Genomic DNA, 14,355 nt, shown 5'->3' on the forward strand with positions numbered 1-14,355 from the left:
CTCGATGTCTCGATGTCTCGATGTCTCTAAGTCTCTAAGTCTCTAAGTCTCTATGTCTCTATGTCTCTAAGTCTCAATGTCTCTAAGTCTCTAAGTCTCTAAGTCTCTATGTCTCTATGTCTCTAAGTCTCTAAGTCTCTATGTCTCTATGTCTCTAAGTCTCTATGTCTCTATGTCTCTATGTCTCTATGTCTCGATGTCTCGATGTCTCGATGTCTCGATGTCTCGATGTCTCGATGTCTCTAAGTCTCTATGTCTCTATGTCTCTAAGTCTCTATGTCTCTATGTCTCTAAGTCTCTAAGTCTCTATGTCTCTATGTCTCTAAGTCTCTATGTCTCTAAGTCTCTATGTCTCTATGTCTCTATGTCTCTAAGTCTCTAAGTCTCTAAGTCTCGATGTCTCGATGTCTCTAAGTCTCTAAGTCTCTATGTCTCTATGTCTCTAAGTCTCTAAGTCTCTATGTCTCTATGTCTCTAAGTCTCTAAGTCTCTATGTCTCTATGTCTCTATGTCTCTATGTCTCTAAGTCTCTATGTCTCTATGTCTCTATGTCTCTAAGTCTCTAAGTCTCTAAGTCTCTAAGTCTCTATGTCTCTATGTCTCTATGTCTCTATGTCTCTAAGTCTCTATGTCTCTATGTCTCTATGTCTCTATGTCTCGATGACTCGATGACTCGATGACTCGATGACTCGATGACTCGATGACTCGATGTCTCGATGTCTCGATGTCTCGATGTCTCGATGTCTCGATGTCTCGATGTCTCGATGTCTCTAAGTCTCTAAGTCTCTATGTCTCTAAGTCTCTAAGTCTCTATGTCTCTATGTCTCTATGTCTCTATGTCTCTATGTCTCTATGTCTCTAAGTCTCTAAGTCTCTATGTCTCTATGTCTCTAAGTCTCTATGTCTCTATGTCTCTAAGTCTCTAAGTCTCTATGTCTCTATGTCTCTAAGTCTCTATGTCTCTAAGTCTCTATGTCTCTATGTCTCTATGTCTCTAAGTCTCTAAGTCTCTAAGTCTCGATGTCTCGATGTCTCGATGTCTCTAAGTCTCTAAGTCTCTATGTCTCTATGTCTCTAAGTCTCTAAGTCTCTATGTCTCTATGTCTCTAAGTCTCTAAGTCTCTATGTCTCTATGTCTCTATGTCTCTATGTCTCTAAGTCTCTATGTCTCTATGTCTCTATGTCTCTAAGTCTCTAAGTCTCTAAGTCTCTAAGTCTCTATGTCTCTATGTCTCTATGTCTCTATGTCTCTAAGTCTCTATGTCTCTATGTCTCTATGTCTCTATGTCTCGATGACTCGATGACTCGATGACTCGATGACTCGATGACTCGATGACTCGATGTCTCGATGTCTCGATGTCTCGATGTCTCGATGTCTCGATGTCTCGATGTCTCGATGTCTCTAAGTCTCTAAGTCTCTAAGTCTCTATGTCTCTATGTCTCTAAGTCTCTAAGTCTCTATGTCTCTATGTCTCTAAGTCTCTAAGTCTCTATGTCTCTATGTCTCTATGTCTCTATGTCTCTAAGTCTCTATGTCTCTATGTCTCTATGTCTCTAAGTCTCTAAGTCTCTAAGTCTCTAAGTCTCTAAGTCTCTATGTCTCTATGTCTCTATGTCTCTATGTCTCTAAGTCTCTATGTCTCTAAGTCTCTATGTCTCTATGTCTCTATGTCTCTAAGTCTCTAAGTCTCTAAGTCTCGATGTCTCGATGTCTCGATGTCTCTAAGTCTCTAAGTCTCTATGTCTCTATGTCTCTAAGTCTCTAAGTCTCTATGTCTCTATGTCTCTAAGTCTCTAAGTCTCTATGTCTCTATGTCTCTATGTCTCTATGTCTCTAAGTCTCTATGTCTCTATGTCTCTATGTCTCTAAGTCTCTAAGTCTCTAAGTCTCTAAGTCTCTATGTCTCTATGTCTCTATGTCTCTATGTCTCTAAGTCTCTATGTCTCTATGTCTCTATGTCTCTATGTCTCGATGACTCGATGACTCGATGACTCGATGACTCGATGACTCGATGACTCGATGTCTCGATGTCTCGATGTCTCGATGTCTCGATGTCTCGATGTCTCGATGTCTCGATGTCTCTAAGTCTCTAAGTCTCTAAGTCTCTATGTCTCTAAGTCTCTAAGTCTCTATGTCTCTATGTCTCTAAGTCTCTAAGTCTCTAAGTCTCTAAGTCTCTAAGTCTCTATGTCTCTATGTCTCTAAGTCTCAATGTCTCTAAGTCTCTAAGTCTCTAAGTCTCTATGTCTCTATGTCTCTAAGTCTCAATGTCTCTAAGTCTCTAAGTCTCGATGTCTCGATGTCTCGATGTCTCGATGTCTCGATGTCTCTAAGTCTCTAAGTCTCTAAGTCTCTATGTCTCTATGTCTCTAAGTCTCAATGTCTCTAAGTCTCTAAGTCTCTAAGTCTCTATGTCTCTATGTCTCTAAGTCTCTAAGTCTCTATGTCTCTATGTCTCTAAGTCTCTATGTCTCTATGTCTCTATGTCTCTATGTCTCGATGTCTCGATGTCTCGATGTCTCGATGTCTCGATGTCTCGATGTCTCTAAGTCTCTATGTCTCTATGTCTCTAAGTCTCTATGTCTCTATGTCTCTAAGTCTCTAAGTCTCTATGTCTCTATGTCTCTAAGTCTCTATGTCTCTAAGTCTCTATGTCTCTATGTCTCTATGTCTCTAAGTCTCTAAGTCTCTAAGTCTCGATGTCTCGATGTCTCTAAGTCTCTAAGTCTCTATGTCTCTATGTCTCTAAGTCTCTAAGTCTCTATGTCTCTATGTCTCTAAGTCTCTAAGTCTCTATGTCTCTATGTCTCTATGTCTCTATGTCTCTAAGTCTCTATGTCTCTATGTCTCTATGTCTCTAAGTCTCTAAGTCTCTAAGTCTCTAAGTCTCTATGTCTCTATGTCTCTATGTCTCTATGTCTCTAAGTCTCTATGTCTCTATGTCTCTATGTCTCTATGTCTCGATGACTCGATGACTCGATGACTCGATGACTCGATGACTCGATGACTCGATGTCTCGATGTCTCGATGTCTCGATGTCTCGATGTCTCGATGTCTCGATGTCTCGATGTCTCTAAGTCTCTAAGTCTCTATGTCTCTAAGTCTCTAAGTCTCTATGTCTCTATGTCTCTATGTCTCTATGTCTCTATGTCTCTATGTCTCTAAGTCTCTAAGTCTCTATGTCTCTATGTCTCTAAGTCTCTATGTCTCTATGTCTCTAAGTCTCTAAGTCTCTATGTCTCTATGTCTCTAAGTCTCTATGTCTCTAAGTCTCTATGTCTCTATGTCTCTATGTCTCTAAGTCTCTAAGTCTCTAAGTCTCGATGTCTCGATGTCTCGATGTCTCTAAGTCTCTAAGTCTCTATGTCTCTATGTCTCTAAGTCTCTAAGTCTCTATGTCTCTATGTCTCTAAGTCTCTAAGTCTCTATGTCTCTATGTCTCTATGTCTCTATGTCTCTAAGTCTCTATGTCTCTATGTCTCTATGTCTCTAAGTCTCTAAGTCTCTAAGTCTCTAAGTCTCTATGTCTCTATGTCTCTATGTCTCTATGTCTCTAAGTCTCTATGTCTCTATGTCTCTATGTCTCTATGTCTCGATGACTCGATGACTCGATGACTCGATGACTCGATGACTCGATGACTCGATGTCTCGATGTCTCGATGTCTCGATGTCTCGATGTCTCGATGTCTCGATGTCTCGATGTCTCTAAGTCTCTAAGTCTCTAAGTCTCTATGTCTCTATGTCTCTAAGTCTCTAAGTCTCTATGTCTCTATGTCTCTAAGTCTCTAAGTCTCTATGTCTCTATGTCTCTATGTCTCTATGTCTCTAAGTCTCTATGTCTCTATGTCTCTATGTCTCTAAGTCTCTAAGTCTCTAAGTCTCTAAGTCTCTAAGTCTCTATGTCTCTATGTCTCTATGTCTCTATGTCTCTAAGTCTCTATGTCTCTATGTCTCTATGTCTCTATGTCTCGATGACTCGATGACTCGATGACTCGATGACTCGATGACTCGATGACTCGATGTCTCGATGTCTCGATGTCTCGATGTCTCGATGTCTCGATGTCTCTAAGTCTCTAAGTCTCTAAGTCTCTATGTCTCTAAGTCTCTAAGTCTCTATGTCTCTATGTCTCTAAGTCTCTAAGTCTCTAAGTCTCTAAGTCTCTAAGTCTCTATGTCTCTATGTCTCTAAGTCTCAATGTCTCTAAGTCTCTAAGTCTCTAAGTCTCTATGTCTCTATGTCTCTAAGTCTCAATGTCTCTAAGTCTCTAAGTCTCTAAGTCTCTATGTCTCTATGTCTCTATGTCTCTAAGTCTCTAAGTCTCTAAGTCTCTAAGTCTCTATGTCTCTATGTCTCTAAGTCTCAATGTCTCTAAGTCTCTAAGTCTCTAAGTCTCTATGTCTCTATGTCTCTATGTCTCTAAGTCTCTAAGTCTCTATGTCTCTATGTCTCTAAGTCTCTATGTCTCTATGTCTCTATGTCTCGATGTCTCGATGTCTCGATGTCTCGATGTCTCGATGTCTCTAAGTCTCTAAGTCTCTATGTCTCTATGTCTCTAAGTCTCTAAGTCTCTAAGTCTCTAAGTCTCTAAGTCTCTATGTCTCTATGTCTCTAAGTCTCAATGTCTCTAAGTCTCTAAGTCTCTAAGTCTCTATGTCTCTATGTCTCTAAGTCTCTAAGTCTCTATGTCTCTATGTCTCTAAGTCTCTATGTCTCTATGTCTCTAAGTCTCTAAGTCTCTATGTCTCTATGTCTCTAAGTCTCTATGTCTCTATGTCTCTATGTCTCGATGTCTCGATGTCTCGATGTCTCGATGTCTCGATGTCTCTAAGTCTCTAAGTCTCTATGTCTCTATGTCTCTAAGTCTCTAAGTCTCTAAGTCTCTAAGTCTCTAAGTCTCTATGTCTCTATGTCTCTAAGTCTCAATGTCTCTAAGTCTCTAAGTCTCTATGTCTCTATGTCTCTAAGTCTCTAAGTCTCTAAGTCTCGATGTCTCGATGTCTCTAAGTCTCTAAGTCTCTATGTCTCTATGTCTCTAAGTCTCTAAGTCTCTATGTCTCTATGTCTCTAAGTCTCTAAGTCTCTAAGTCTCTAAGTCTCTAAGTCTCTATGTCTCTATGTCTCTAAGTCTCAATGTCTCTAAGTCTCTAAGTCTCTAAGTCTCTATGTCTCTATGTCTCTAAGTCTCTAAGTCTCTATGTCTCTATGTCTCTAAGTCTCTATGTCTCTATGTCTCTAAGTCTCTAAGTCTCTATGTCTCTATGTCTCTAAGTCTCTATGTCTCTATGTCTCTATGTCTCGATGTCTCGATGTCTCGATGTCTCGATGTCTCGATGTCTCTAAGTCTCTAAGTCTCTATGTCTCTATGTCTCTAAGTCTCTAAGTCTCTAAGTCTCTAAGTCTCTAAGTCTCTATGTCTCTATGTCTCTAAGTCTCAATGTCTCTAAGTCTCTAAGTCTCTATGTCTCTATGTCTCTAAGTCTCTAAGTCTCTAAGTCTCGATGTCTCGATGTCTCTAAGTCTCTAAGTCTCTATGTCTCTATGTCTCTAAGTCTCTAAGTCTCTATGTCTCTATGTCTCTAAGTCTCTAAGTCTCTATGTCTCTATGTCTCTATGTCTCTATGTCTCTAAGTCTCTATGTCTCTATGTCTCTAAGTCTCTAAGTCTCTAAGTCTCTAAGTCTCTATGTCTCTATGTCTCTATGTCTCTAAGTCTCTATGTCTCTATGTCTCTATGTCTCGATGACTCGATGACTCGATGACTCGATGACTCGATGACTCGATGACTCGATGTCTCGATGTCTCGATGTCTCGATGTCTCGATGTCTCGATGTCTCGATGTCTCGATGTCTCGATGTCTCTAAGTCTCTAAGTCTCTATGTCTCTAAGTCTCTAAGTCTCTATGTCTCTATGTCTCTATGTCTCTATGTCTCTATGTCTCTAAGTCTCTAAGTCTCTATGTCTCTATGTCTCTAAGTCTCTATGTCTCTATGTCTCTAAGTCTCTAAGTCTCTATGTCTCTATGTCTCTAAGTCTCTATGTCTCTAAGTCTCTATGTCTCTATGTCTCTATGTCTCTAAGTCTCTAAGTCTCTAAGTCTCGATGTCTCGATGTCTCTAAGTCTCTATGTCTCTATGTCTCTAAGTCTCTAAGTCTCTATGTCTCTATGTCTCTAAGTCTCTAAGTCTCTATGTCTCTATGTCTCTATGTCTCTATGTCTCTAAGTCTCTATGTCTCTATGTCTCTATGTCTCTAAGTCTCTAAGTCTCTAAGTCTCTAAGTCTCTATGTCTCTATGTCTCTATGTCTCTATGTCTCTAAGTCTCTAAGTCTCTATGTCTCTAAGTCTCTATGTCTCTATGTCTCTATGTCTCTAAGTCTCTAAGTCTCTAAGTCTCGATGTCTCGATGTCTCTAAGTCTCTAAGTCTCTATGTCTCTATGTCTCTAAGTCTCTAAGTCTCTATGTCTCTATGTCTCTAAGTCTCTAAGTCTCTATGTCTCTATGTCTCTATGTCTCTATGTCTCTAAGTCTCTATGTCTCTATGTCTCTATGTCTCTAAGTCTCTAAGTCTCTAAGTCTCTAAGTCTCTATGTCTCTATGTCTCTATGTCTCTATGTCTCTAAGTCTCTATGTCTCTATGTCTCTATGTCTCGATGTCTCGATGACTCGATGACTCGATGACTCGATGACTCGATGACTCGATGACTCGATGTCTCGATGTCTCGATGTCTCGATGTCTCGATGTCTCGATGTCTCTAAGTCTCTAAGTCTCTAAGTCTCTAAGTCTCTAAGTCTCTATGTCTCTAAGTCTCTAAGTCTCTATGTCTCTATGTCTCTATGTCTCTATGTCTCTATGTCTCTATGTCTCTAAGTCTCTATGTCTCTATGTCTCTATGTCTCTATGTCTCTATGTCTCTAAGTCTCTATGTCTCTAAGTCTCTAAGTCTCTATGTCTCTATGTCTCTAAGTCTCTATGTCTCTATGTCTCTATGTCTCTAAGTCTCTATGTCTCTATGTCTCTATGTCTCTAAGTCTCTAAGTCTCTATGTCTCTATGTCTCTATGTCTCTATGTCTCTAAGTCTCTAAGTCTCTATGTCTCTATGACTCTATGACTCTATGACTCTCTGACTCTCTGACTCTCTGACTCTCTGACTCTCTGACTCTCTGACTCGATGTCTCGATGTCTCGATGTCTCGATGTCTCGATGTCTCGATGTCTCTATGTCTCTATGTCTCTAAGTCTCTATGTCTCTATGTCTCTAAGTCTCTAAGTCTCTAAGTCTCTATGTCTCTATGTCTCTATGTCTCTATGTCTCTAAGTCTCTATGTCTCTATGTCTCTATGTCTCTAAGTCTCTAAGTCTCTATGTCTCTATGTCTCTATGTCTCTAAGTCTCTAAGTCTCTATGTCTCTATGTCTCTATGTCTCTATGTCTCTATGACTCGATGACTCGATGACTCGATGACTCGATGACTCGATGACTCGATGTCTCGATGTCTCGATGTCTCGATGTCTCGATGTCTCGATGTCTCGATGTCTCGATGTCTCGATGTCTCGATGTCTCTAAGTCTCTATGTCTCTAAGTCTCTATGTCTCTATGTCTCTATGTCTCTATGTCTCTATGTCTCTATGTCTCTATGTCTCTAAGTCTCTAAGTCTCTATGTCTCTATGTCTCTAAGTCTCTATGTCTCTATGTCTCTATGTCTCTATGTCTCTAAGTCTCTATGTCTCTAAGTCTCTAAGTCTCTATGTCTCTATGTCTCTAAGTCTCTATGTCTCTATGTCTCTAAGTCTCTAAGTCTCTATGTCTCTATGTCTCTATGTCTCTATGTCTCTAAGTCTCTATGTCTCTATGACTCTATGACTCTATGACTCTATGACTCTCTGACTCTCTGACTCTCTGACTCTCTGACTCTCTGACTCGATGTCTCGATGTCTCGATGTCTCGATGTCTCTATGTCTCTATGTCTCTATGTCTCTATGTCTCTAAGTCTCTAAGTCTCTATGTCTCTATGTCTCTAAGTCTCTATGTCTCTATGTCTCTATGTCTCTATGTCTCTAAGTCTCTATGTCTCTATGACTCTATGACTCTATGACTCTATGACTCTCTGACTCTCTGACTCTCTGACTCTCTGACTCTCTGACTCGATGTCTCGATGTCTCGATGTCTCGATGTCTCTATGTCTCTATGTCTCTATGTCTCTATGTCTCTAAGTCTCTAAGTCTCTATGTCTCTATGTCTCTAAGTCTCTATGTCTCTATGTCTCTATGTCTCTATGTCTCTAAGTCTCTATGTCTCTAAGTCTCTAAGTCTCTATGTCTCTATGTCTCTAAGTCTCTATGTCTCTATGTCTCTATGTCTCTATGTCTCTAAGTCTCTATGTCTCTATGTCTCTAAGTCTCTAAGTCTCTAAGTCTCTATGTCTCTATGTCTCTATGTCTCTATGTCTCTAAGTCTCTATGTCTCTATGTCTCTATGTCTCTAAGTCTCTAAGTCTCTATGTCTCTATGTCTCTATGTCTCTAAGTCTCTAAGTCTCTATGTCTCTATGTCTCTATGTCTCTATGTCTCTATGACTCGATGACTCGATGACTCGATGACTCGATGACTCGATGACTCGATGTCTCGATGTCTCGATGTCTCGATGTCTCGATGTCTCGATGTCTCGATGTCTCGATGTCTCGATGTCTCGATGTCTCTAAGTCTCTATGTCTCTAAGTCTCTATGTCTCTATGTCTCTATGTCTCTATGTCTCTATGTCTCTATGTCTCTATGTCTCTAAGTCTCTAAGTCTCTAAGTCTCTATGTCTCTATGTCTCTAAGTCTCTATGTCTCTATGTCTCTATGTCTCTATGTCTCTAAGTCTCTATGTCTCTATGTCTCTAAGTCTCTAAGTCTCTATGTCTCTATGTCTCTAAGTCTCTATGTCTCTATGTCTCTATGTCTCTATGTCTCTAAGTCTCTATGTCTCTATGTCTCTAAGTCTCTAAGTCTCTAAGTCTCTATGTCTCTATGTCTCTATGTCTCTATGTCTCTAAGTCTCTATGTCTCTATGTCTCTATGTCTCTAAGTCTCTAAGTCTCTATGTCTCTATGTCTCTATGTCTCTAAGTCTCTAAGTCTCTATGTCTCTATGTCTCTATGTCTCTATGTCTCTATGACTCGATGACTCGATGACTCGATGACTCGATGACTCGATGACTCGATGTCTCGATGTCTCGATGTCTCGATGTCTCGATGTCTCGATGTCTCGATGTCTCGATGTCTCGATGTCTCGATGTCTCTAAGTCTCTATGTCTCTAAGTCTCTATGTCTCTATGTCTCTATGTCTCTATGTCTCTATGTCTCTATGTCTCTAAGTCTCTAAGTCTCTAAGTCTCTATGTCTCTATGTCTCTAAGTCTCTATGTCTCTATGTCTCTATGTCTCTATGTCTCTAAGTCTCTATGTCTCTAAGTCTCTAAGTCTCTATGTCTCTATGTCTCTAAGTCTCTATGTCTCTATGTCTCTAAGTCTCTATGTCTCTATGTCTCTATGTCTCTATGTCTCTATGTCTCTAAGTCTCTATGTCTCTATGACTCTATGACTCTATGACTCTATGACTCTCTGACTCTCTGACTCTCTGACTCTCTGACTCTCTGACTCGATGTCTCGATGTCTCGATGTCTCGATGTCTCGATGTCTCTATGTCTCTATGTCTCTATGTCTCTAAGTCTCTATGTCTCTATGTCTCTAAGTCTCTATGTCTCTATGTCTCTATGTCTCTATGTCTCTAAGTCTCTATGTCTCTAAGTCTCTAAGTCTCTATGTCTCTATGTCTCTAAGTCTCTATGTCTCTATGTCTCTAAGTCTCTAAGTCTCTATGTCTCTATGTCTCTATGTCTCTATGTCTCTATGTCTCTATGTCTCTAAGTCTCTATGTCTCTATGTCTCTAAGTCTCTAAGTCTCTATGTCTCTATGTCTCTATGTCTCTATGTCTCTAAGTCTCTATGTCTCTATGTCTCTATGTCTCTAAGTCTCTAAGTCTCTATGTCTCTATGTCTCTATGTCTCTAAGTCTCTAAGTCTCTATGTCTCTATGTCTCTATGTCTCTATGTCTCTATGACTCGATGACTCGATGACTCGATGACTCGATGACTCGATGACTCGATGTCTCGATGTCTCGATGTCTCGATGTCTCGATGTCTCGATGTCTCGATGTCTCGATGTCTCGATGTCTCTAAGTCTCTAAGTCTCTATGTCTCTATGTCTCTAAGTCTCTAAGTCTCTATGTCTCTATGTCTCTATGTCTCTATGTCTCTAAGTCTCTAAGTCTCTATGTCTCTATGACTCTATGACTCTCTGACTCTCTGACTCTCTGACTCTCTGACTCTCTGACTCTCTGACTCTCTGACTCGATGTCTCGATGTCTCTATGTCTCTATGTCTCTATGTCTCTATGTCTCTAAGTCTCTAAGTCTCTATGTCTCTATGTCTCTAAGTCTCTAAGTCTCTATGTCTCTATGTCTCTATGTCTCTAAGTCTCTAAGTCTCTATGTCTCTATGTCTCTATGTCTCTATGTCTCTATGACTCGATGACTCGATGACTCGATGACTCGATGACTCGATGACTCGATGTCTCGATGTCTCGATGTCTCGATGTCTCGATGTCTCGATGTCTCGATGTCTCGATGTCTCGATGTCTCGATGTCTCTAAGTCTCTAAGTCTCTATGTCTCTAAGTCTCTATGTCTCTATGTCTCTATGTCTCTATGTCTCTATGTCTCTATGTCTCTATGTCTCTAAGTCTCTATGTCTCTATGTCTCTAAGTCTCTATGTCTCTATGTCTCTATGTCTCTATGTCTCTAAGTCTCTATGTCTCTAAGTCTCTAAGTCTCTATGTCTCTATGTCTCTAAGTCTCTATGTCTCTATGTCTCTATGTCTCTATGTCTCTAAGTCTCTATGTCTCTAAGTCTCTAAGTCTCTATGTCTCTATGTCTCTAAGTCTCTATGTCTCTATGTCTCTAAGTCTCTAAGTCTCTATGTCTCTATGTCTCTAAGTCTCTAAGTCTCTAAGTCTCTAAGTCTCTATGACTCTATGACTCTATGACTCTATGACTCTCTGACTCTCTGACTCTCTGACTCGATGTCTCGATGACTCGATGTCTCGATGTCTCTAAGTCTCTAAGTCTCTATGTCACTATGTCTCTATGACTCTATGACTCTATGACTCTATGACTCTATGACTCTATGACTCTATGACTCTATGACTCGATGACTCGATGACTCGATGACTCGATGACTCGATGACTCGATGTCTCGATGTCTCGATGTCTCGATGTCTCGATGTCTCGATGTCTCTAAGTCTCTAAGTCTCTAAGTCTCTAAGTCTCTAAGTCTCTAAGTCTCTAAGTCTCTATGACTCTATGACTCTATGACTCTCTGACTCTCTGACTCTCTGATTCTCTGACTCGATGTCTCGATGACTCGATGTCTCGATGTCTCGATGTCTCGATGTCTCGATGTCTCGATGTCTCGATGTCTCTAAGTCTCTAAGTCTCTAAGTCTCTATGTCTCTATGTCTCTATGTCTCTATGTCTCTATGTCTCTATGTCTCTATGTCTCTAAGTCTCTAAGTCTCTAAGTCTCTAAGTCTCTAAGTCTCTATGACTCTATGACTCTATGACTCTATGACTCTCTGACTCTCTGACTCGATGTCTCGATGACTCGATGTCTCGATGTCTCTAAGTCTCTAAGTCTCTATGTCACTATGTCTCTATGACTCTATGACTCTATGACTCTATGACTCTATGACTCGATGACTCGATGACTCGATGACTCGATGTCTCGATGTCTCGATGTCTCGATGTCTCTAAGTCTCTAAGTCTCTAAGTCTCTAAGTCTCTATGACTCTCTGACTCTCTGACTCTCTGACTCTCTGACTCGATGTCTCGATGACTCGATGTCTCGATGTCTCGATGTCTCGATGTCTCGATGTCTCTAAGTCTCTAAGTCTCTAAGTCTCTAAGTCTCTATGTCTCTATGTCTCTATGTCTCTAAGTCTCGATGTCTCTATGTCTCTATGTCTCTAAGTCTCTAAGTCTCTAAGTCTCTAAGTCTCTATGACTCTATGACTCTATGACTCTATGACTCTCTGACTCTCTGACTCAATGTCTCGATGACTCGATGTCTCGATGTCTCTAAGTCTCTAAGTCTCTATGACTCTATGACTCTATGACTCTATGACTCTATGACTCTATGACTCGATGACTCGATGACTCGATGACTCGATGTCTCGATGACTCGATGACTCGATGTCTCGATGTCTCGATGTCTCGATGTCTCTAAGTCTCTAAGTCTCTATGACTCTCTGACTCTCTGACTCTCTGACTCTCTGACTCGATGTCTCGATGACTCGATGTCTCGATGTCTCGATGTCTCGATGTCTCGATGTCTCGATGTCTCTAAGTCTCTAAGTCTCTAAGTCTCTAAGTCTCTAAGTCTCTATGTCTCTATGTCTCTAAGTCTCTATGTCTCTATGTCTCTATGTCTCTAAGTCTCTATGTCTCTATGACTCTATGACTCTATGACTCTCTGACTCTCTGACTCTCTGACTCTCTGACTCTCTGACTCTCTGACTCTCTGACTCTCTGACTCGATGTCTCGATGTCTCGATGTCTCGATGTCTCTATGTCTCTATGTCTCTAAGTCTCTAAGTCTCTAAGTCTCTAAGTCTCTAAGTCTCTAAGTCTCTATGACTCTATGACTCTATGACTCTATGACTCTCTGACTCTCTGACTCTCTGACTCGATGTCTCGATGACTCGATGTCTCGATGTCTCGATGTCTCGATGACTCGATGTCTCGATGTCTCGATGTCTCGATGTCTCGATGTCTCGATGTCTCTAAGTCTCTAAGTCTCTAAGTCTCTAAGTCTCTATGTCTCTATGTCTCTATGACTCTATGACTCTATGACTCTATGACTCTCTGACTCTCTGACTCTCTGACTCTCTGACTCGATGACTCGATGTCTCGATGACTCGATGACTCGATGTCTCGATGTCTCGATGTCTCGATGTCTCTAAGTCTCTAAGTCTCTAAGTTTCTATGACTCTCTGACTCTCTGACTCTCTGACTCTCTGACTCGATGACTCGATGTCTCGATGACTCGATGTCTCGATGTCTCGATGTCTCGATGTCTCTAAGTCTCTAAGTCTCTAAGTCTCTAAGTCTCTATGTCACTATGACTCTATGACTCTATGACTCGATGACTCGATGACTCGATGTCTCGATGACTCGATGACTCGATGACTCGATGACTCGATGTCTCGATGACTCGATGTCTCGATGTCTCGATGTCTCGATGACTCGATGTCTCGATGTCTCGATGTCTCTAAGTCTCTAAGTCTCTAAGTCTCTATGTCTCTATGACTCTATGACTCTATGACTCTATGACTCTATGACTCTCTGACTCTCTGACTCTCTGACTCGATGACTCGATGTCTCGATGACTCGATGACTCGATGTCTCGATGTCTCTAAGTCTCTAAGTCTCTAAGTCTCTATGTCACTATGTCTCTATGACTCTATGACTCTATGACTCTATGACTCTATGACTCTATGACTCGATGACTCGATGACTCGATGACTCGATGACTCGAGGTCTCGAGGTCTCGATGACTCGATGTCTCGATGTCTCGATGTCTCGATGTCTCTAAGTCTCTAAGTCTCTAAGTCTCTAAGTCTCTATGTCTCTATGTCTCTATGACTCTATGACTCTATGTCTCTATGACTCTATGACTCTATGACTCTATGACTCTATGACTCTCTGACTCTCTGACTCGATGACTCGATGTCTCGATGACTCGATGACTCGATGTCTCGATGTCTCGATGTCTCTACGTCTCTACGTCTCTACGTCTCTAAGTCTCTAAGTCTCTAAGTCTCTAAGTCTCTATGTCTCTATGACTCTATGACTCTATGACTCTATGACTCTATGACTCTCTGACTCTCTGACTCTCTGACTCTCTGACTCGATGTCTCGATGACTCGATGTCTCGATGTCTCTAAGTCTCTCAGTCTCTAAGTCTCTAAGTCTCTAAGTCTCTATGTCACTATGTCTCTATGACTCTATGACTCTATGACTCTATGACTCGATGACTCGATGACTCGATGACTCGATGACTCGATGTCTCGATGTCTCGATGTCTCGATGACTCGATGTCTCGATGTCTCGATGTCTCGAAGTCTCTAAGTCTCTAAGTCTCTAAGTCTCTATGTCTCTATGTCTCTATGACTCTATGACTCTATGACTCGATGACTCGATGACTCGATGACTCGATGACTCGATGTCTCGATGTCTCGATGACTCGATGTCTC

This window comes from Chiloscyllium punctatum, chromosome 44 (assembly GCF_047496795.1).
Source record: "Chiloscyllium punctatum isolate Juve2018m chromosome 44, sChiPun1.3, whole genome shotgun sequence".
NCBI classification, from domain to species: domain Eukaryota; kingdom Metazoa; phylum Chordata; class Chondrichthyes; order Orectolobiformes; family Hemiscylliidae; genus Chiloscyllium; species Chiloscyllium punctatum.